The sequence below is a fragment of the Manacus candei genome, unplaced genomic scaffold, assembly GCF_025592945.1.
Source record: "Manacus candei isolate 608988 ecotype Guabito, Panama unplaced genomic scaffold, ASM2559294v1 h1tg000041l, whole genome shotgun sequence".
NCBI classification, from domain to species: Eukaryota; Metazoa; Chordata; class Aves; order Passeriformes; family Pipridae; genus Manacus; species Manacus candei.
The window spans coordinates 10,203,125-10,223,468 of record NW_026138089.1 but is presented as its reverse complement, the minus strand read 5'-3'; the positions used below and the strand labels follow the sequence as shown (position 1 = coordinate 10,223,468).

At 39.5% G+C, this 20,344-nt stretch overlaps 1 protein-coding gene across 6 annotated transcripts in view; it reads left to right on the top strand.

The window, feature by feature from the left end:
• TBL1X (transducin beta like 1 X-linked) overlaps nucleotides 1-20,344 on the top strand; it is a 197,626-nt gene that overhangs the window by 119,781 nt on the left and 57,501 nt on the right. The gene's annotated exons all lie outside the window — the stretch shown is intronic.

Below are 20,344 nucleotides of genomic sequence, written 5' to 3'. Positions count from 1 at the left end.
AAATTTTAAAGGCATAACAAAGAAACTGTAAAAGATAAAAATAAACGTGGGAGGTGACATAAAAAAGAGTGAGCTTAGAAAGTGTATAAATCCAATCTTTCTGTGCACTTACATGTAGTCCCCTGCATCCCTCCTCTTCTTCCTTGTGAACTGTGTCTCCCTTAGACCTGAAAGCAATGAGATTGTCTTGAGTACCACAGCATCACTGTCATGCCCCTGCTTCACTTGAGAGCCATAGAGTCTCATCCTTTACTTTAATAGCTCCAGTCTGTTTAGTCTCCTGTCAGAGGGACTTGTCATATTGTGCAGCAGTTAAAAAATAACTACTAATACTAGCAATGAAAACAAGGGAAGCAAAAAAGGCAAGAATGTGTATTTGTGCAGTTGCTGAAAAATGGAGTTTACTTTTAGCACTTCGTTCTCTTCCACTAAGAAAGTGCTTCTGCTTTTATTTTGTTGCTTTTCTGGAAGATGAACAGAGGAAATATGAAGATAAGCAATTGTAAAGGGAATTTTTGGTTGTCTAAGTACACGCACAAATTGGATTTCCCCTCCCCTGCTTCTGGCTATCTGCCAATTAATAATTTGAATTAACAGGAAGCTGGAAGGTTGGGAGCATGATGAAATTCAATCAACCTTGAATTCAAAGTCAGGGTTGGGGTTTTTTTATGACGATGATGTATCTTGAAGGGAATTTTGAAAGTGAAAAGACGTGGTGGTTTATATCCTTTGATAAGGTTTGCCTTATAATTTTGGATTTTGTTTCATTTTTTCTGTACATTTTGTCCAGCTAATTACCATGAAATGCTGGTGAGATGAATGAACCCTAAGTGAACTATTATAAAGCAGTTTACAGTGATCTCTAAGTAAAAATATTAAGCTCTACTTCTTAAGGTTGCAGAGTTGGAATTGAGATTTAAATGTAATTTTGGGGAATCTGTCTTTAGCTTAAACTGCTTAGTTTCTCCATTATTTTGAATTACAAAATGTACTTCATTAGGATAATATGGAACAAGCTTGAAATATTATCTCTTAATTTCAGTGTTCAGATGATGGTCTGATTCACAAGCGTGTTGTGGTTCAAAATAAATGTAGTAATTTTCAGTGCTGCAGGTGTTTTTCTTTGTCTAGCACAAAAATGGCTTAGCTGTTGTACAAGACCAAACATAAGACTTGACAGCGAAGGATTATATCTCTGGATAACACTGGTTTTCTCTATGCGTGCTGGTGACTGTTACGAAATTTTGTGATATTCCAAGCTTTTAAAGCAAGGTGGATTATGTAGGATGTGAAAACAAATATGTTTCTTTTTAACACATTTTTAAGCTAATTTAAACAGACTTTAACAATTTGTAATTGTTTTCTGGATTTACTGTAACTTTCATTTACTGTCCAGCTTGCTTGTAAGCATGATCAAGCTAATCTAACTGATAGCTTAAGAGTGATTGTAAAATGCTTATGAAATTTTTTCTAAAGGATTTCTCTTTAGTTAAGTAGAGAAAAATAAGTGAGTGTATGCATAGATCTCTTAACGTGTCACAGAATTTTTTGCTTTAATTTTTAGATACAAGTTACACCTGCATCGCTGCCTCTGCATCATATTCACACTTGAGCAGAGACATTTTCCATGGCAGGAGCAGTGCTGTAGTGGAGAGTGCCATGGCAGGAGTCTTTGCTGCAGTGATACATCTATTTTATCATTCACCCACCAAAGCCACCTCACCTAGTGTTGACTGAAGCTGATAGGACACGCCTTTTCAGGTGTAAATCAAGGTTACAAAACAAATGCAGTGTAGCCAAACTTCAGTCAGACATCCTGATTTTTATCCATTTGGTTTGGTCCCTTGCTGCTCTTTATAGTAAGTTGGCACCTAATGTAGTGCTCAGACTTAGATGAGGAGTGACACCAAGGACCCCCAGATGCAAATCCCCGGCCGGTGTGGACTGAAAGCTGGTCACACACAGCACCTTGTCGTGCCACAGCCGCCTTCTTCCACACACTGCAGTCCTTCCTTGCCCACACTGCAGACTTCTGCACAAAGCAGGTGAGAGCTGGGGAGAAAGAGCAAAGTTCTGCAGTGAGACCGACCACTCCTAACAGGTTGTGCCACGACCCGAGCGGGGAAAGGGAATGGGGTCGAGCACTGCGAAGAAGGGTTCTTGACACAGATAGAGGTCGAGGTGCAATGCCAAAGTTTATTAAGGGAACAACAACTTATATAGGGTAGGATTGAGGGTGGAGTTTGGGCTAGGGAGGAGCATGGGACTGACAACTTGGAGATAAAGGTGATTGGGTACTCAGGCAAGGAGGGGAGGAGTTTGGGTGTAACTAGGGGAATGGGCCAATGGGAGCTACCTCTGCACTGCACCAAACACTGACCAATGGCAGGCAGAGGAGCGGGAAAACGGGGAAAAGGCGGGAAAACTGTGAGGGGAAGGAGAAGACAATATGGAGGACAATTTAAAAAACAACAACTGGGGGTATACATAACCACACAACAGTATAACAATAAACTGGGGTAAAACTGTCATATTTGTGAGGTGTCACATCCGGCATTAATAAGTCGAGTCCAGTATATAAATGTCCATTTAGGGGTTGTAAACCCTCCTCCAAGCTTCATAACGTTGCCATTCGTCTTCATTTCTCCCAACAAGGTTGCAAGCTGGGGTGTGCCGAGTGAGCACATATCTGGGGACTCCATTCTGCCTTTGGTCCTGGTCCCTATAGCTAAGCCAACCAAACAAAAATGTGTTTATGATTCCAGTAGTACTCTATCGCCATGTTTACAGGCACAGTTCAGCTATCCAAGAGTGGTATTTCCTCTTGTAGTTTGTTCAGCGGTATTTATTTTCCTTGGTTTTGAGGTCAGAGAGGTTAATGTGTGACTATCAAGTACCAGACATGCTTTTAAAACTTTAGAGAGTTTTGAACAAATAAAAGGAAAATGTCAATTCTCTGTCAAAAGTATAGACCAAGATGTATAATACTGGAAGTTATAATTCGGACTTCAGACACCCAGAGCAGTTTTCCCATGAGTCCCTAGTGTTCATTCTTTGGTGAATTTTGCTGTAACACTGTACTAAAATCATAAAGTTGTTCCAAGTGAGAAAAAAAAAAAGGCATACTGCATCTTTTTTGTTGTGTGTCCTGTGGCTTTATGCATGCTGTCACTTTTTCATTATATTTGTAGCTCCATAAAATATTTCTCATCTTCTATATATAAAAGTATTTGAAACCAGCATGCCATTCATCATCACCATCATCATCAACAACTTCTCTTTAAGTTGTTGTAAATTAATGTAGTGCCCAGAACAGGAGCAGAATAGGAAAACCAGTCTAGCAAGTTCCTGGAATAGCTGTTGTACAGAAGTTGTTATTTGCTATCTTAGTTACAAGTCCAAGAGCTCAAGCGTTTTCTGTCATCTGTCAATACCCCTCACTGAGTATTGTGATATTGAGATGTGAGTTTCAGTTATGGCCTGGAGCTACACAGTAATGAGCCAAAAAGGGCGGTTGAAGCACCAGGAACACCTTGCAAATTGTTTCACCATAACTAATATTCTTGGGCAGATAAACAGTCCTCTTTACTTCTGTACCATAAGCTTCACCTTCTCTATGGTCTCCCAGAGTACAGTTGTGGTTTGCTGTGCTTTGCTATGGAAGGAGCCTTCAGAGTCTGTGAGCATCTTGTCTCAAAATTGTTGTTTTATTGCATCGACTAACACCATTTATGTTCACTTATGCGAATTGCTGAACAGGTGGTAAGTTACCCATTTTGCTAAGCAGCAATCTGTATGAGTAACTGGTTATCCTCAGAAAGGAATGTATTAGTGGCATGGTTTCTGTTGGCTTTTCTAGAGGTCATGTAGCTTTAATAACGATGAGATCAAACATTTGAGTTCTGGACTTTTTTTCTTACTAGTTCCAAGACTATGTGAAAACAGCCTCAAGGGAATCTTTTGGAAGAGTTTATTCAGATGCTGACTATCAATAGTATCTCTAATGTAATTTCAGAAATGGGTCATATGGCTGTTTGCTGCTGAAGTGGAGCTGGGGTCAAAAGTACTGTTTGACTTCTGAATGCAAATGTCTTGCCACATTTCCCTTTGGAAGCAGCAGATAACTAGAATGAACTGAAACTAGAGACTGTGTTTTTTATGACACAGATTGAACTCCTGCCAATGACAAATTTCAAGGTACATTGTGAAAATGAAATGATGCAGTGCTAGCTAAAGTGCATGACCTAACTATGAATAGATGTACCCATGTGTACAGCACAGCTCCTACCTTTCTTTACTTGGAGAGAACAGTTTCACATGTACCAAGGTCGACAGAGTGGTTGTATCCTGCAAAGCTCATGTCATGCATGAAAGTACATAAAGACCATCTGGGAACTGTAAAAATAGCCTGTCCTGACTAGATGATTTGTGTGGTGGCCAAGGACTGATACGCTCATTCAGGAAATGGCAAAACAATGTCAAACTTGTTGGGAAATATCCAGACTCACTTTCATCCTTGGGAATGGCCTGGTATCTCATGAAACAAAATCCACAAGGAGACTTTAGACCACACGGTTTCTGAATGCCCTGAAGGAGTCTGTGTGAACTGAAGTGGTTCAGTCTGGGTAGTGGAAATGTTAAGATTGTTCTTAATATTTTAAGATTTCAGGCTTGGTATATCTGAAACAGATTGAGAGTGATACTAGAATTTAACTGACATCTAAAGATTTTTTAAAATGTTTTTAAACTTTTAAAAGGCTTTTTTTCAAGTTTTTAAATGAGATTGTGTCAAATTTGTCATACAATTTACTACATTTTGCCACATGCTGGTGAGCTTTATTGAGCCATCTCCAAATAGCTTATGCTATGATCTCATGTGAAGATGGTTTATAAAGCAAGATTGAAATGTTTTCATTGACCGACAGGAATGCAGGACATACAACTAAAATCTGGGTAATGTTGGCCAGACATGGGGGTTTTTTCCTTAAAAACTCAGTCTAGAAAGAATGATTCTAAAACAACAGAAATAGCTATAAACAGTGAAACTCAGTTTCAGCCTTTCTGTGCAGAAGAAGAAATAGAGATGTTAATGACTGGTTTTCTGACAAGCATTGATGTGTCACGGGTGACACAATAGCAGCTTTTGAGCACAATTTTAATGAGGTTATCATACCTAAATGACTTGTGTAGAAGCCCTTAACCTGAACACCGTAACCTGTGACAAGTCTGTCTCCCAGTTTTTATCATTAATGGATATGCTCGATAAAGCTGTTGAGGTTCTCCAGCCACATCAGGCAGGCCAGGCACTATTTTAAATGCTGTCAGGAAGCCTAAGAGATGCTATTAAGAGAATAGCTGTAAACCACCTCCCTGGTCTGGTTTAACATTGAGCATCTAATTATTGCCATACATTTTTGACCTTAAAACTGCTATTTTATATTGAAGAGAATGTATTAGTGTGAAGGAATTGGATGCTATTCTGTTAAATAGTTTGAGTCCTCTAATGGCTCGTTTGGTCACTTACTTATACTACCTACCAGAAGAGTAGTATGTAAAAGCAAGAAATTCTGATGTGCCCTGTTAATTGAGTAAAATCTGACTATATCTGTGTTATCTTTCATACTTATTGCTGAACTTGGATGGAGATTGGAGATTCGACAGGTCCATGCTATTATGTCCCCAGTACCTGCAGTAGCAAATTCTGTTTGTTAACTTACCCCAAATTCAGCCAAAATTTAGGCTGATTTATGGGAAATAGAAACTGGGAAGTTTTGACTTTAGAGGGAGTTCGATTTCTGAATTGACACAAAATTAGGGATCTGCTCACAGCTCTTTGGTCTCCTGTGTAGTTTTTTTATATTCTAATTGTATAAAGAGGAATTATGCACTTCTTTCAAATGTGGAAGAAAACCATGAGGATATATACTCAGTAACCTGAGGAACTTTTTATTTTATTTTTCCGGGGTGCAAGAGTATTTAGAAAAATCCGTTCTGTCTTCATATAAATAGTTCGATCTTCTGTCTGAATGAAGGCAAAATCTTCAGAATAGGGTATGCACATCTAATATTAGTAATATTTCAGATCCTGTCTTGGGAATATTTGCCTACAATGTAGTTTACCATTCTTCTGTGTGTAATCGCTTACTTCTGGAAGTGACATGAGTAAGTATCCTGCTTATACCTAAAGAGCATGGATGATTTCTTGAAGGACAAAACTGTCATTTTATGTTAGAGGTATAGTTACAGGCACCAGTTCTGCTGGTGACAAGAAGGTAACACATTTATTCTGCTTGCTGAATACAAGTCTTTATTTGTGTGTGATCTTGGGGGGAAGGGGAAATTAAAGCTGGGGGGTTTTCGTGTTTTTTGAGCACGACTGAGTGATTTCAAGTGAGGGAATGTAGTGTGGGTGTTTCAGGAGTTGTGAAATCTTTGGAATACCGACTTGAAGCAGAAGCAATTGTGCAACTTTTCTGTTTTATAGCCTCACCTGTAATCAAAGTAAATGGTGTTTCCTAAATGAGAGGGTGAAATTAAACAGCAGGAATTAAATAGGAAACCATTTCTTTGCTCTGGGAATGGAGCCTCGCTTCAGGTGGCACTTTCACCTGTCACAGCTCTTGCTAGGCTGCATCCCACAACTTGGCACTGCCTCCATCTTTGCTGTGTGTGCCTCCTTGCCCTTCCACTGCAGCTTTCCTGCCATGCCCCCAGGATGTACATACATGTACACAGTCTTGCCCATTGTCTCTCTCACAATGCAATTTGCCACCAGTCCCCTGAGTTTGAGCCCCACAGTTCAAGCTCAGCTCAGACCTTTCCACATGTGAAAGTTCCTGGTGCCTCTTCTCAGGCTTAGCCAGCTGGTTCCAGAGGGAAGCTCAGGAGTTGGGTTTGCCTTTGCTGCTCCAGCAGCTGGTGGCAGGAGAGGCCATTGGTAGCCTTTGCAACTTTAACAGCCTCCCATTGTAAGGTGCCTTCAAGTGTAGATGGTTTTCCCCTTCAGCTTCACCTCATAGGCATTGTAGCAACTGGCTTTTAAATGACTTCACCTGAGCACAAAATTTAAATAGAAGTGTCTTTATAATCAAAAAGGATCCTTATAAAAAAGTAAATAGAAGTTGTACATTTCACTTTAAATAAGCCAATTGCCCCAATTTAAAAATAAACCTGCTGCAACAGAGTATTTGTTTAGAAAGTGATTATAAGAGTTGAGACATGATATTATCACTGGTTAGCTCACATGAAGTAAAACCTTTTTAAGGGATTCATTTGATATTAATAGATACTCATTGCATCTTAGTGACTCTATATGTCTTCCAGAATATTTTACAAATTTAATAATTTAATGAACTGGACCATATTTAGTGATGAAGTAACAACATTGAACATGCATTCACAGGGCTGTTTGATTCATTGGAATTCATTTTAAGTCAGTGATTTATTTGTTACTTACTTCTACCTCCACACTGGTAGAAATTTATTTGACTTCCTGTCTCTAGGCTTCTTCTTGCTCCACTACTTCTTTATTTTTATGGTAAGAAATATGCAACTCAGTCAAGAGATCAATCATCTGGAGATGATCTAGCACTTGAACCTTCACCCTGAGCATGTCAGCCACCCTCTGCACTAATTAAGAGGTGCTTTGTGGAAGTTCAGTAGTGAGGATGGATGCAGCTCAGCTGGTTGCTGCTGCTGTAACAGAGATAGAACCAGGAGGAACTGAAAGCTCATTTAAAGTGGGACTGGGAGGGGCAAGTGAACAGCTGACACATGGATGAATGTTTCAGATCTTTTTTTTAAATATGTTGTGTCAGAAGGATTAAGAGCCATTCTACACACTAGCATTATTGGCAGTTTATGTTATGGACTAACTTGCAGTAGAACTAGAAAGACTGTTGTTAGTTTTGCTTTTTGAGAAAAGCAAAACTTTTAGAAAAAACTAATAGAAATTATTTTGTGCTTGGTACTGACAGCTGAAATGATCAGAGAGGCTAGAGATGTGAATTTATGAAACATGTTTTATATTCATATTCGTCACAGATGCACTGTGGTCCTTCACTTTGGGAGAGAATGGATGTGGTGACTTAACCTCCTAAGCATTGATGACATGTAACGAGAGCCTCTGTGTAACACCAGAACTTACACAGAAACATTTAAGATGTATTAGGTAATGTTTTAAGAGTACTTTGAAAAGACAGAGCAGTAAAAAGCCATTAATGTGACACTATTAATTCCTGAGGTGGGAGATTCATCTCTATGTAGGAATTGGCATTTGCATGTGCATAAAACTATACTTTTCTTAGACTATTATTATCATTATCGATTGTATACGAACACCCCATATTGTGTTTTATTTTATTTTGCTGCTTTTTATACTGTAGTTCTTATAAAAGGAATGCAGATTTTATTACTAATTATAACTGATTTTCTTTGTTAGTGAGATATCCCTAAATTATTACTCCCCCTCCAAAAAAAAGTCTTAAGGTGCTTGATCTGGGTGTATGATAAATGCTGTATGGGAGTGTCTATGTCAGGTCTTAAAATAAGAAAGCTGAGAGTTTAAGTTACATGCTATAATCCTCTTACTGCTTAGTTCACATAAAGTAAAACAATTTAAAGTTGTTCATTTAACATATCTCCATTGCATCTTAGTGACTACATGTCTGTTACAGAGTATTTTAGAGTTTTTAATAATCATGGAAGACTTGTGCATATATTGGGTTTAAAGTGTCAGCAGCTAAAAAACAAAATTTCTTCACAAAATATCTGTTGTAGCATTTTTTTCCTTTTCCTAAAGAAAACAAAAAGCTATTACCCTATCAGGTAACAGTGATTTATTAGTATGAAATGTAGAATAGGTGAAACCTTTTTCTAAGATTTCTTTCACAAGGTTTTTCATTGGAAGGAGGATCATCTGCATCAGTGCATTTGGTGGGGAAAAACTGTCTTTTGAACCTAGGGGATTACATCAGGCATATATTAATAAAAGAGAAAGGAATAATTTCTTGCATCGTTTTGAAAGTCTTGTGCTTTCTTTGCAGGTGGTAGGGTTTAGAATATCCCTTTTCTCAAGCTCCAGGTCAGCTCTGTACAAGTTGGTAGTCAATAAAAATTTAAGTGATGGCTCTTCACTGATGCATTTTATTTGATTGCCTTTTGTCTAGTTTATAGTACCAGAATATTGCTCAGTGACAGCTGAGCCATGGTAAAAGTGACATTGGAAAGTACAAGCTTTGTTTCCTTTCTGTCTTTGAATGCAATCCCTGAGGACAAGAATGCATTGAATGGTGTATGCTTGTGTGTATTTCTTATGTTTGATGGAGCTGACTAAATATGAGCAGTTTATTAAGAGCTAAAAATTTCAGCAATTTTCAAGTTAAATTTGACCCAAGTAAAATACAGGTACTTAGAAGCAAACAGCTGTGCTGTGATTTAAATCTGTTCTTAACTGAGAAAAAAACAAATGGGAGAGGGAAAAAAATCTACTTTATGTTTTTTAAATTATAGTTCTAAAATATTTTAATAACTCCCTAGGCTAGCTAAGTGTTATAATCAAATGCTTAGGAGAAAAATCCTTAGCTCATAAAAATAATAAAAGTAAGATGTAAATAAATAGAGCTACAAGGCATTAAAGATCACGTGGTCTAAGTCTGCGGGAATAAACTACTGATAAAAATTAGTATGAAGGCCAGCAGAGAAATTTAAAAATCAGTGTCATGTTTTGGCTATAATATCTTTTCCTCTGAAATACTTGTTGGGAAGAAAGTATTCTCCACTATCTGGAGAGACACCTGAGACTGCCATTTCAGTTGTCCATAAGTCTGTAGCCATGATGCCCTTTACCCTTCCCAGTGCCTGTTGCATCCCTCACCTTTTCCCGTGCATCTGTGTCTGCTTTTCCTTGTATACAAAGGCATGAGTAGGAAGCAAAGTTAATGCAAGGAAAATATACTTCAATTACAGCCTCTAACAAACCTGTGCCATGCATATACAAGTAGTATTTTCAGGAGACTTTAGTCAAATGTGGAAGGATTTTCACTGTGACAGAAAAGACACTTTACCATGGGAGCAGCTTCTCTGCCACATGTCAAGTCCCTGCTCTGAGGTATGGAAGCACTGGAGATTCTCATTGAAAAACTGAAACTGTATAAATATCAGCAAAACTGGTTTTCACCATCTTCACTCTGAAACAACTGAACTATTTTTGCTTATGCCTTTCAGGAAAAAAAATTTGCTTGAGGCAAAGACTCACTGTGGAACTTTACAGTCCAAATAGTTAAAATGGAGTCAAATTAAAGGTTATAATATAAGCTTATAATGTGTCATACTTAAATATAGGTGTTGATGTCTGCTCCTTGCATAATACTACAAAGGCTCTTGAGTTTCTGTAGAAATAAGAAGAGAGCAAAATTATCTTCCCTTAATAAGGAGATGTAAAACATATGTAAAGAATTGTGATGAAGAGTGAAAAAAATGAATGAAAATTCGTCTTTGGACAAATGCTCGTATTTACATCACTTTTTCATTGATGCTGAAAAAATGGAAGTGTAAATGGTTCGTGACTCTGCAGCCAGATACTTGAAATAAACAAGGGATCATTAAGAGTGGTTATAGATCTCTGTTTCTTTTCCCGTCTGTGGGAGTCTAATTCTTTGCTCCATAGAGTTTTTGTTTCAGCAACCTGTAACCAGGTGTAAAGTGTGCTCTCCTGGGAGCTGGAAAATGCAAGTTTGAACTTGCTAATTCTTAAGTGAATACTTTAATGTTCAGTCTCTTAAAGTCTGTTATACCACTTCCACTGCCACCTTTCTCCTTTTTTTTTTTTTTCAAATAAAAGTACTGAGTCAGTTCTCCACAGCCAAAAGTACAAATTGGAGCCTGGATTTGGAGCGGAAATTTGAAGCAATGAATCCCAGTCTCAGACAAGTGTCTAATCCATGTCTACAGGAAAACACATAAATCTTTGAAACAGGCACATAACTCTCCCCATTCCTTGTAGAGGGAATTTCATAGCTAGCTAGTCTTTGAGAATTATGTTCCAGGAGCTGGATGACTAAAATACTCTCTTGGTTACAATATCCTTAAAAGATCTAATAGGCATGACAGTATGGAGTGTTACTCTACCTTCCTGCATGTGTTTTCCAAGTAAAAGTTCTTTTTCCAAATAAAATTAGTGAAGAGGACAAATGAGTAAGACTGTTCCAATTTGGAAAAATTGCTTCCTTTGAATTAATGCTCATATTGATGTTCATTTAAAAGCTGTATGGAGGTTTTGCCTCTTCATAACACCAGCGTGATTTCTCTTTGTGCAAACTAGAAGAAACAAATAATCTGGGCGGTATGAGTGGGAGCGCAGCCAGGGATCAAGGGACGGGATTGTCCCCCTCTTTATGGTGATTGTCAGACCATATCTAGATACCGCATCCAGTTTTGGCACCTGTCACAGGAGAGATGTGGACAAGCTGGAGGGAGCTTGGGAGGACCCAGGGCGGTGGGTCTGTAGCACTTGCACTGTGAGGAGGGACTGGGGGGAATGGGGCGACCTGAAGAAGGGATGGCTTTGGAGGCACCTGACAGCCTCCCAGCACCTACAGGAAATCACTGAGGAAATGGGACCAGGCTCCTCACAGTGGTGTAGGGTGGGAGGCAAGGGGTACAGTTTGCAACAGGTTTAGAGTGGGTATAAAAGGAGTAATGTTTTCCAGCATGTTCACATTGTGTTGGCAGTGGAGGAGCCTGTGCCATCTCTGTCCTAGCAGGGTTTCAAGCTCTGGTGGGTGCAAGCCCTCAGCAGCCTGGTCTGACCCCAAAGCTGGTCCTGCTTTTGGCAGGGGGTAGGACTAGAAACCTCCAGAGGTCCCTTCTAGCCTGGGACCCCTCAAGCCTTTAGGCACCCAAAATCCTACCTGTTTTCAGCAACTTTTATAATATTTCTGCAATAGCAAGTGTATGATTAACGCCAGCCCTTCTGATCACCTGTAGCCTCCCTAGAGTCCTTCTTGGAGTGAAGGCAAAAAACTTACAATCTATTTATTCTCTGATGAAGTAATTCTTGTCTAGGGATTAAAACCTTTAAAAGCTTCTCAAACCCTGTATGTGTGAATTTAAGGCTTCAGTTCTCTCTATCTTGATTTTTTAAAGCAGGGGAGTGCTTTTTTTATTTAATCCGAGCTAACTAATAGCTATGTCATAATATATAAAAATCCTTCCAGAGAAGTATTTAACTGAAATTTTTTATGAAAACCTGAGATTATGTCATGTCTGTCTCTGACTCTCCAAGGATTTTTTAGTTCATCTTAGTTTCTAGGCTGGTTAGCTTTTTCAAAAAATAGGTTAAAAAGCTTTCTTCTTAACACTGCCTTTTAATCTATAGACATTGTTATTTATATTAGGGCTGTGTAGGACTTCATGATGCTGCCACCAGAAATGTGATTCTTTGTCTTTTTGTGTTGTACATTCTTCACCCATCTACAAATAGAAAAAAAAATGAGGACTGGCAACTCGCTCTAAAAATACTATCTGAAGACACAAACCTTAGAAGGTGCTGCTGCTTATGTCTCCTGCTATCCCTAGACTGGAGGAAACATCAGAATTCCATATTGAAATTAATGAAGAATTGATAAAAGATTGGGAGGGGGTAAAACCGTCATATGTTTGGTACCTTCATATGTGGTTGGAGGTCAAAATAGTCAAACATCTTTCAGCTAAAGAGAAGCACAAAGTCTTCCACTGGTCTTACCAGTAAGACAGAAGGCAGGAAAACCTAAAATGACAAAGAGGCGGCCTCACCCCTCTTGGCCAATTACAGCATGTAAAGGACGGAGAATGGATGAAAAGGCAGATAATGTGTGTGATGGTGTTGTACAACTTGGATTATACTGGATACATTCTGTGCGAAATTTTCTTTGCTATTTAGGTCCTGGGTATGGAGTATCCAGAGGAAAAGTTAAAGATAAATTAGTATCTGAAGTTGGCGCCTGAGGTGGTTTTTATAAGACCTTAATTCTTTGTATTGATTTTTAATGGGATTTTTTTCTGCAATATTTAGCGATGCGAATACAGAAGAGTAACTTAGAAATAAGCTTTTACTTCAGTGGTTGCTTAGAAGTTTCGGCAGGCATTCTTTGAAAGCAAATTATTTCCCTCCATCCTTCTTCCTTCCTTTTCCACCATCCAACAAGGAAAGTAGTACTATGCCTTCTATAAAATGGAGACCCTTCTCCAGAGCTCAAACCAATATAAACCAGGAGCCAGTGAAACTTTAAAAAAAAAATGAATACACACACAAAAAAACCCCACAACAGATTTCCACTAAGGTCTAAATGTTAGAAGTAGAAATATACAGCAGTGAAATACCCTGAATTTATGTATGTATTTTTCTATTCCATTGCACTCTTCTATGTAATCTTTGTCCTTATGGCTTTTAACATTGGCATTCTCTTAGGATTATTCAAGGGAAAACATTAAGTATTTATAGCCATAGTTAAAATATTTATAAATAGTTTATAATAGGATCTGCCATAATAAAAGTTTGAAATAGTTTCCATTATAGTTCTTTGTTTTCACATATTCTAAAATTTACAAAATACGGCTTTTGGGGGGTAAAATTTTCCATGTTGTGAGTCTGAAAACTATTTCTGCTTCGTTAATTTGGAGTATAATCCTTTCAGCTATTTTGGAATTCTAGACAAATGGGAAAAATGCTTTTTCCCTTTGTACAATAATAATAAAAATAAAGAAAATCTTCAACTACATTTTTAACAATACTACAGGGGAAATAAGTGAAGGTTGAAATGTGTGGCAAGGCTTTTGCTTGCTGAGGGGGAAAAAAAAAGTTATAAATGATGGAAAAATAACATCAAACTGTTTCCAGTAACATCTGCTAAGCTTATTAGCAGAAACTAATAAAAATCCACCCCGTTAATGACATCGCTGCACATTCCCTTTGCCTGAGGCCATCCAGACATGAACTAGCCAAGCTGCTGTAGCTCCCTGCTGGCCTCTAGACCTTCACAGGTCTTCCGCATGGCGCTCGCTCACTGGACGGATCCCACATTTTGAGGTTTCAGGGATGTGCCCATCTCCACTTCCCACACGTGATGAACAATGCTGGTCCTTCTGTCTGCTACTTGTAGGGATCTGCAGCTGTGTGGGGCCAGCCTGCATGGCTAAAAAGAAAAATGTAGGCTGGTTAGCCTAGCACAGATTCATGTTGTTTTACCTCATCTTACACAGAGAGCTTTGCTAAGTCCAAGGGTGGTCTTTGTCATGCAAGTTACAGGTGTTGCCATGAGACAGTAGTACCACAAAGGTTTTCACTCTTAGTCTTTGTCTAACTGCACTTGTGTCAGGGTGTCCTAAAAGATACTGAAACAGAATGAAATTTCTATGTACATGGAATTGAAACAGGTTTTACTGGATATCTGGGTCTTGTGGGAGAGATGTAACAAACAAACCTACAGGTATGTGGACAAACAGGCCCTGCTTCTTGGCGCCGCTGCTGTGTCCGTGATACCGCTTGCCTGGAGAGCATTGCAGGGGCCCTGTAGTTCTGGGACAAAGGAGCAAAATATGGGACCAAGTCTCAAAGCCCTTTACACTTTCACCTCTGTGCGTCACTTCCCTGGTGCTGAGGCCGTGTGCCTGTGCACAGTGTGCTGGGTGGTGGAGGTGCCTTCTGCTGTAGTGGGCACTGACACCACTGCAACCAGTGAGGTGGTAGTGGTCTGGTCTTTAAAATGAGAATTTACCCTCGGGGTGGTATAGGAAGTGGTTTATGTAAGGAGCAGGGTAAAAAAGCACACAAGGATGTTTTATCCTTACCTTGCTCTTCAAAAATAAGGTGCACATGCAAGACACAACCCAATTCTTCAACCAAGTTAAGCGCTCCGATGTGTTGGGAAAAAGTAGGATTTTGACCCCTGCTACCACAGTTTGACCATTTTAAGCAGCAAAGTTGCAGGATAAAAATCAGAAATAATCAAAAAAGCCTTATTCAGATATTCTGTCTTTTGAGCAAGGCCTTCAGACTGTCTCTCACTTGTCCTTCCAGGCCCATTGCTCTTACATTCCTTGCTCTGGCATTGCCTCATTTAAAACAGGTGCCATGGCTGCTAACCCCCACTGCCCATGTGGCTCTGAGGTTTCTGGAAGCTCCTTTTGTGTTCCAGCTGCATGGTGTCACCTCAATGTTTTCTCAACTGGACCATGGCCTGTCTCATCACAACTAGTGCCTGTCCGTGCCCGTTCTTGCGGGCCAGCTTGGGACTTGAGATACCTCACGTTTAAGTGTATCTTTACTATTCGATGTCAAACAGCTGAAAAAGAAACTACACTTTATTCTAGATATCTGGGGAGGAGGGATGTCCATTCTAGAAGTTCATCTGTGTTATTTTACATCTGAAACAGGTACAACCAGTTCTGGTAGGAACTCATGCCATCACACTCATTAACCTCAAAGCACAGATGAAAAATGTAAATATTTGGTTTTGTCGAGGTTTTAGTGAAAATCCAGGTATATTAAGTGAAAAGTTAAATTTGAGAGAGCATTAGTACAGTGGCTCTCTTGCCAAAATTAAAGAAAATCAAATATTGCTAGAGAAATTGTGCCATCTTTTTAAAGTTGCAATGTTCTTTAACTTTTTTGAGCATGTAGCACAATTTGTAAGATTTAAAGCACATTTTTATTGCATTACGTGCATAGAAACACACATGCACACAGACAGTCTGTTACTGCACAATCAGACAATCATGTATTTTGGCCTAATTGGTTTGAAATGAGTGGACACATACCATTGTCCCTCTGCTTGTCCTAATTGCCATTTTGTGCTCATGTAAGGACGAAAATCCTTGGTTCTTTTTAGTGGCAGGATTCCCAATTGACTTCATTTGTTCCAAGAGTGATGAGGGATCTTGATTCTCAAACTAAATCCAATCATGTGTTTTGATTTCTCAAGCCTCTGTAATTCCTTCCTTTTTTTATTTTAAAACAATTAATTTCATTTTGTTTGCAATTTCTGGGCCTACTGTCAACTGTTGCTCTCCCATTAGTCTTATTTTTTCCTTCCTGGACCTTTCCATATAATATGCTAGTATGAACAATATTTTTGTTTATCAAAAAAGAAGGAAGTTTCCTTTTCTTAGAACCAAACTATAAAAGAGGTTTAACACAATTGCACTAATTAAGAGGAGCAGTGGGGGTTTTTTGCTTTTTTTCCCCTTAGCAAAGAGACAAAGGGAAAGATCAATACTGGAAAACGCATTTCATTCTGCAGCAAAGGCAGTTGGAAAAGATCCACTTGAACTCAGAACTGAAATGCTGGAGGCTGCTGTAATTAAGTAAATCAGCTGAGAACTGAAAAACAACCTGATCAAACTGAGAGATTATAAGTATGAAAGATCTGATGCAGAGTTCAGCATCTCTTTAGATAGAGGAAGTAGAGTTTGCTGGGAATTTGGTGATTAAAGGCTTGTCTTTTGTTGATCATTAGTTATTTTGCTCTGGGAATTGTTGATTAATTGAAAAATGTTTGAATAGCACTTAGAAATTGCTGGAATATCTCTTGCTGCCCTTTCTTTAAGTAAATAGATGTGGATTTGGTTCCAAGTGGCCCTTCAGTTTGAAATGTAATTTATAATTTAATGAAAAGTAGTATTCATGCAGAAATAAAGCTTTCTGCAACAATGTTCACTGAAGTGTTTAACTGGTCAAATTATTTTTATAATATTTTTGTGTTACTTTTGCTTTTATTTTTTTTTCATGTTTTGATAGTTTCCTGGATGATGTGTTATTTTGTTAACATTTTTTTCCAGGAAAGGACAACCATTTTGATAATCTATTGCAGATTTTTAAAAATATAAATACAGTAGGCACTGTTATGATTTTAAAAAATAGAGATTCATCTGTTCAAAGACACATCTTTATAGATATTGCATAGTACACTAACCTTTTCCCTGAACAATGTTTTGATTTTATTTAAATGAAAACCTCATTTTTGTCCGGTTTGCCCACACAACATTTGATTCCTCAGGAGTGGCCTCGTGAAGACAGAATTACAGGTTCATTGATTAGTACCACATGTCTATGGTTGGCATTCCTTCTACGTCCTTTTTCTCTGATTGGCACCAGATTTGGAACACCGATATGGTAGAGCTCACTGGTTAATAGTATGAGATCCAAGTGTCAGGATCCAAGGTAGACCTTTATTACATCTGTGCCATTTTTTCTGAAGCTCTCAGGTACAGATGAAGTTGTTACAACTTTTCATAGAATCACAGAATCAGCTGGGTTGGAAGGGACCTCTGAGATCATCAAGTCCAACCCTTGATCCATTACCACTGTGGTTACCAGACCATGGCACTAAGTGCCACATCCAGTCTCAGCTTAAAAACCTCCAGGGATGGAGAATCCACCACTTCCCTGGGCAGCCCATTCCAATGCCTGATTACCCTCTCTGTAAAGAATTTCTTCCTAATATCTAACCTAAACCTCCTCTGGCAGAGCTTAAGGCCATGCCCTCTTGTCTTCCTGATAGCTGCCTGGGAGAAGAGACCGATGCCCACCTGGCTACAACCTCCTTTCAGGTAGTTGTAGAGAGTGATGGGGTCTCCTCTGAGCCTCCTCTTCTCCAGGCTGAACAGCCCCAGCTCCCTCAGCCTCTCCTCACAGGACTTGTGCTTGAGTCCCCTCACCAGTCTTGTTGCCCTTCTCTGGATGTGCTCCAGCACCTCAATATCCTTCCTGAACTGAGGGGCCCAGAACTGAACACAGTACTCAAGGTGAGTACAGGGGAAGAATCACTTCCCTGATCCTGTTGACCACACTGTTCCTCATCCAGGCCAGGATGCCATTGGCCTTTCCATCTGAGTGTAGTCTTAAAGGCAGCAGTGAGAATGGGAATGAGCCGTAGCTCCCTGGGTTTGTTTTGGTATAGTGTGGTCTTTTAAAAATCAGTGGAAGTTCAGTGTAAATAAGTAGATTTAAAACCAAAATAAGAGCCAGGCTTAACATTTGGCAGTGCAGGATTTCTGACAAGCCTATTGCCTTCTCTTTTTGAGGTCCCTGTCCTTAGTGATCTGCTATAAATGATGGTGACAGACATCTAAGTGAGACAGTGCATACTGTACAGCTCAATAACCATTCCCAAAGGAGATTATTCTGCAGAATCTCAGCTTTTGTTTTCCCAAAACAACAAATTTGCAAATGCACTTGTGACGAAAACTTCAAAATATTAACAGCATACAAAGACATCTGTAAGCATCTGTAAGGAGCCTAGGACAATAGATCTGAAAGGCTGTAATCGCCTCATTTTTTGTCATTCGGTAGTTCCGGTGACCTGTGAGGATCATTTGCAGAGTGAGGATAGTTAACTATTCACCTCCCCACTATGAAAGACCAGGGAGGTATGGTGTAGTTCTTACTGTGAGCACATCTTCATGTGCTTTCTTAAGTGCAAGGTCTCCAGAAGGGGCAATTGGGTTTTTTTGGTTTGTTTTTTTTTTTTTTTGAAGTATGAGGTCTTGCTCAAGCCTTAAAAGGAAGAGTCAAGAAGTCATGCCTGCACAATCTGCATTTTGAAGAGGGCTCACTGTTAATTTGGTGACTGACATGCGGAGTTCGGAAAAAACCATCCCGCACCTTGTAATCAGGAGTGCGATGGTCTCATTCCCTTGTCAGGATACTTGTAAAGAAAAGACTCCTTAGTTTCATAAAATGGCAGGAGAGACTGTGAGGGGAGAGGGAGCAGAGTGTGCTCTTTTCCTCTCCGAGAAGTTTCATTTGGCATTTTTGGAAAGTAGCATACTGGAGTTTCCACAAGAGGAGGCAGCTGCGATAAAAGCCAAGACTGAGGAATGCACTGGTGTGGGCCAAGCAGAGCTCATTACCCTTTGGGGAAGAGCTGCTGGCTACTGACTCTGTTCTGGCTCTATGGTAGGGCGCATCCGAGAAATACAGAAGCATAGAGCTCATTGAAAGTTTCTGATGAAAGCATTTTTCAACAGAAAATACTGAGATTGCCTAAATGATTAATTTTTTGAGAAGTGGCTTCTGGCTTTGGGAAATGTTTTTCATTAAACTACAGAATATATGCAAAACAGTAACACATTGATTTGGCTATGCTGTCACAGTGCCTTCCTAGAGTCTATTTTAGTCTTCTGTTCACATTCTCTTCTCTGACATAGGGAGACTGTAATGGGTCCTGAGAGACGCACCTTGGTGCACGGATCCATCTTGGATGAGAAAATGGGAGCACAAAAGTGTGAACTCCAGTTCCCATGCAACAAGGCATCAATTTGACAACATTCAATGTTTGAACTTTTCTGGAATGTGTTCATTTTTATGGAACCTCTCCTTGCCTTTTTTTCCCCAAAGCAAATATGCAATTTCTCTTCACACCTCCCTATCATTTTAATGATGGTGTTGTTATCAGTAAAACTTCGGTTGTGAAAAGACATTTTGGCCTAGCCTTGTCGAACAAGTAGGTAAATAGTGTAACCTCTCCAGGAGATAAAATGAAAATTTGTATGTGTCAGTTGGGGTTTTGAGGGGTTTGTTTTTCAGGGGATATTACAAAAATGACCCCCAAAAAACCCTCCGAGAAGTTGGCAACTGCTCAGCACTGAGTTAAAGCAGACTGGAGCTTGCAGATTTTTTCACAGTGTGGCCTGACCAGCCATCTGATGCATTTCTGTCGGCAGGGCTGGATGCAGAAATGGGAAGTGTCTGACTTCCTATTTAGGTTTCAGGTTTAGGTTTTAGATTAGGTGTTTTCCCTAAATGTCTGGCCTGTTTCCGCCTTCCTGAGGGGAAGATCGACTGGTAACTCCCAGTCCCTGTGGATGGCATGCTGCAGCAAGTAGCAAATGTAAACTCATTTCCTGAAATAACCTTGGCCATTCCCTGTTCCGAGATTAGCCTGGAGGGCTGGTCACGGCCCTGGAGGACCCTGTGGCCATCATTTAGAAGAAGGGCAAAGGAGTTGAGTCTTTAGATACTATTTGAAAATCAAAAAAGTTATTTTCCCTTGATTCTTCAGCTAGATCTCCCTTATTTATGGCAACAGTGCTAAAATATGCCTGATGAAGGGAGAGCAATCCTTGAGTAGGGGCATGGGATGTAAAGAAACTGTTCTTAGTTCACCTGGCCAGCACTGTGCTGAATTATAGCTATACATAAGACTGCCTTCTCCAGAGCCACTGGCATGGCCCATTAGCAGGATTCCCAGTGCCCCAGGAAGGTTTAATTTGAGAACAGTGGTATGTCAGTGCACAGAGCCAAATGAGATCCAGTGGTGTACTCCAGGAATCAAGCTGCCCTGGTTGCCCAGAGCACAGGGAAGCT